We start from the raw sequence: 4,393 nt of genomic DNA, 5'->3' as shown, positions 1-4,393 counted from the left end.
CTCCCCTCCCCTCGTGGAACTACAGAGGAGAGCAGAATGTGCTGACTTTCACAGCAATCCTTCTGCTTCTTATGATTTAATGACTTGTTATGCAAAGCAAACGAAAAAATCCCAGACTAAAGCTTCTGAAATGGGGGGTGTTAGGAGGGCTCCTGAATGTTAAGCATTGTTATGATTCTAAGTGCGTCCATAAACGTTTAAAGCAGGTAACAAGAAGCCAATAAGCAACCCATGAATCAAAAATGAACCTTCCAGCAAAACATCTCTGATTTTATAGCAAACTGTGCCAAATCTGCAAGCCTCCGTTCTTGTCTTGCTCCACTACAGGGAGCTACTGTTTGCCAGCAAGTGTTCAGATGCTTTAGAAGTTTTGTACATACTTTCAGGAAAGATGAGGCAAGTCAGCATTCAAGTTCGAGATTTCCATGCACTGCCTTTTAAGCTGATTTCCAATCATTAATTAGCATAGGTTAAGACAAACAGATGCAAGATATGTTTGAAGCTTTAAGAAAAACTAGGTATTGGTTTTTACACCACTACTCCTTGTTCAGACGACACCAGAGGAAGGATGCACCTTCACACAAACAAGTGAACAACACAGAAAGTTTCTAATGATGAAGAGAAAGCCCTCTCTGTGTGCATTCCTCTTTTCCCCGTTTTCCCCTTTTCTGTCTCTCCCCGTTGATCCTCACATCCCATCTTTGGGCTGCAAGGACTGACAGGCTCCACAAACAAACACGTGAGCTTCCCTGTAGGCACCTTCTGACGGACCAGCTGGGAGGCAGATGGTTCTCCTGTTTTGTCTGGGCAGTCACCAGATGGGAAGCACAGAGATCTCCAGAAAGCAGTGCACACACTCAGCTTCAGCAGGCTACAAGAGCCTCCTGTTGTCTTATCCCTATCCCAGACTCCATTTGCAAACTTCGTCCTATAGTTATTCCCTACATGGGATACCTATTTTATTACCTTTATCTGCTTTCCTCCCTTTAATACCATTTCCTCAGGTAGTTCTGTACAACATTCTGGTTTTGCTCCCAAAGCTCAAGGAAGTTCAAGGTGATTTCTTCAGTTCATCATAAGTTTTGATCCCACTGGAAAACCCAACACAAGCATTCCTTTGCAGTATATGAATTAGCAGCTCCACGAGTAAGTATTTGAGACATACTTGCAAGAACTTAAGTTTTTACTCAGCTTTAAGCATCCACATTCGGATTAAGACCTAGAATTTTTTTTTAAATCACATAATTAACAAAATTACTTATTCTTATAAGGAAACCTGCAAAGATACAGCTGAGCAATCTCAAAGATGTATGATACTCATACTATGTACTCAGCCTAGGGCTGAAAGGCACCAGGAAGGTTGCTAGTTAATTTTTGCATTGATCTCTGCACACTTTGTCCTAGGGGAAGCACATAATCTAAACCAAACTTGACTGTAATATAAGCACAGACCAAGGCATTGAAATTTGTTCTTAACAGAATTAGCAGCCATCTCCACAAACTTTCTACAGTCAGAGATGTCACACCACTGCTCAACAGGCACACCATCCTCACTACCTTCTACTGAAAACACACCTGTGGAGTCTCACTGGTCCCACTGTCACTTGTTCTCTTATTTTAACCTCACACTGCTCAGCCATGAGTTATGCTTCTTCCTACTTAACGGAAAAAGCAAGAAGCACATGCTCAGAAAGGACAAAGACATGTCACCAACTCTTGCAGAAGCCATCATAAGGTTAGTAAGAAGCACTGTCTGTGCTGTGCACACAGGGCTCACAAGATAAATCTATCTCCTTCTCTGGAAAAGATACCTGTCTTCCACAATTTGGGGTTCTTTATTAGTGGGGTGTATTATTATTCACCTCTTGAAAGAAATTAAGTGGAATGACAGCAGAAACTCCACTCTCACAAAGACCCTTGTGAACCGTCTCAAGTTTAGCTGGAATATTTACCTGTTTCTGCATACTGGAAATTCCAAAGTATCCTAATACACAGGACTAAAATGAAAGCAGTTTACACAATGAATATGCCCTTAGATAATTTCAAGTGGATTCATTGTGAAATTTACTAGTTATGTGACATCAATGTTTATAGATAGCGGTATACAGATTTAACACTCTCAACTGAACAGAACTAGATACAGGTTTAACAGCTACAGAAGGACCCAAAAGGTAAAATGGAAGATTATCAATAACCAGTCTGCTGTACAAATAATTGTCTCTATTTAATAGCACTGCCCAGTGCCTCAGGAGCACGTATCTTGTTCCTCAATGCAGGACTGGCTCCACAGATGCCAGAGCAGTCCTACTTTAACCTCCTCTGCACAGCTCAGTTCCCACTGGAATTCTAGCTCAAGCATTGGCAAAAGCTACAGACAGAAATCAGCTCTCTGCTTTACTCCTCCAACTCCAGGGGCTGCCTAACACTGACTCCTCTTCACACTCCTGCAAGCCATGGCCAAAGTAACTTCAAGACAAGCCCTTGCTCTCTTCTCTTATTTCACATCTGTTTTTTTCATTGTATTGTTTCTTCCCCTGCCGTGCACTATCTGTAGCACTGGCAATAACTAACTTCTCTCCATGACTTCCCTCTTTCCTGAACAGTCTGGGGTTTTTTTGCTTGCTAGAGGCACGGCCTTGAAAACGCTTCTGTGCTCTTGTTTGCAGGCTGTGCCTATTGTTTAATTCACCCAGGCCAAACAATGCCAGCCCAGACCACAGCCTAGCACTGCGAGTCACAACGGACTCAGACAAACCCTGGGAAAACTCCATTTTGAGCTTTCTTTTGGTGCAAGGATAGCAGTTCCTTTCCAAGACAGCAGTGAAAACTACTGCTTTTGCTTTTTACACTTGAAGAATTTCTCATGGAAAATTTCGAGCTCATTCAAACACTGTCTGTGTATTTCAGAAGGAGAGACTGGTGCTGGCATTTACCCCCACAGGCCAGTCTCAAATCAAATCACTCAATACAGCAAGTGCTGCAGGACACTGACAGGTCCACAGTGTGTTTAATGCAGCAAATCCTCTGTCTAAAGCAGAAAAGGGGAATGCAAAATGTAAAAGGAAATAAAGTGGAAATTTTCTTAAAGCTGTACAGTTCTCCCAGCTAATTAAAAAATGAAGGCTCTGGGACACTCCAATACGTGCAGTGTAAGACCCCAGCAAAGTAACCATGAATCAGTTCCTGCCCCAAAGAGCTTGAAGGATAAGTGAAAAGTGGCAAATGGGTGTAAAAAAAGCAAGCAGGAAAAAAGAGCTAGAGACAAATAAAGAGACCACATTTATTTCTAAATTCATTACCCAGAGGCAGAAAGTCTTTTAAAGACATTTGAATGTGAGTAAGGTGACATTCACTGATCTGGTCTAGAGATGAGTGTCCTTGGTTTTAATGTCCAGAACACAACACACAATAATATTGATCAACTCTGTGCTCCAAAAATGTTCCTCTAAGAAGTTCTCTTGGCAAAACTAAACAGAGGATAAGGTTTGAAATTAATAAATTCATAAATTCTATTAAATTATGTTTTTTAAGCACAAAGATCCCTACAATATTCCCATATTCTTGTAGCCAAGCCCTCTTGGGCTTGGGAGAGGAATTCTAACACTTGGAAGCTTTGAAACACTTGCCCAGAGAACAAGGCACTACAATATCTATTCTCTCTCCCAAGATTCAGGTCAGTGCATTTAAACAACAGAGAGTGTCTGTAAATTAAGAGTCAGTTAAGTACTCATAAAGGAGTATTTTAGAAGTTCCCTGTGAATTATGAACGGAAAAAAACACTATGAGAAAAGACAGAGGTATTCTGAGCATGGCCAGTGGTAACTGCTTTCTTCAAAGGCAACATCAGCTGGGGATCCTTCACCTAGAAAGCAGAACTTCCAAATTGACTGGAATATAAAAATAATTTAGATGAAAACAAATGCCAAGCAACTATGTCAGCCTTCCTTAAAAGCAAAGGCTGGTGTCCCTTTATGCAGAGGCATTACACAGCACAGTGGAGGTTTCTGACTCTTTCAAACATAAACAATTCTGAGCAACACTTTTTTCTTCCACAAACCCCACAATCCAAAAAACTCGAACCACCAACATCTACAAAAGTTTTGATTATTGGACAGGCATATACAAACACACTGAAAGCATATAATCAATTAAGATTAACCTGGTTGTAAGCTGCATAATTGGAAGCTAAACGGCACTAATTTATTTGTGGCAGACAAGAAATTTGCAGTCCCAGTTGGATTTTAAAGTACCACAAGTAATCTGATAAGTCATATTCACAGAAGTCATTAAAATTGCATGCTCAGAATTTTATTTGTCAGGGTGTTCTTTCACAAGAGGACTGCAAGCATCTCCAATTATTTAATCAAATTTAAAGACAATCAGCAGCTTTTGA

This window comes from Geospiza fortis, unplaced genomic scaffold (assembly GCF_000277835.1).
Source record: "Geospiza fortis unplaced genomic scaffold, GeoFor_1.0 scaffold874, whole genome shotgun sequence".
Lineage (NCBI taxonomy): Eukaryota > Metazoa > Chordata > Aves > Passeriformes > Thraupidae > Geospiza > Geospiza fortis.
This window is presented reverse-complemented; position numbering follows the sequence as displayed.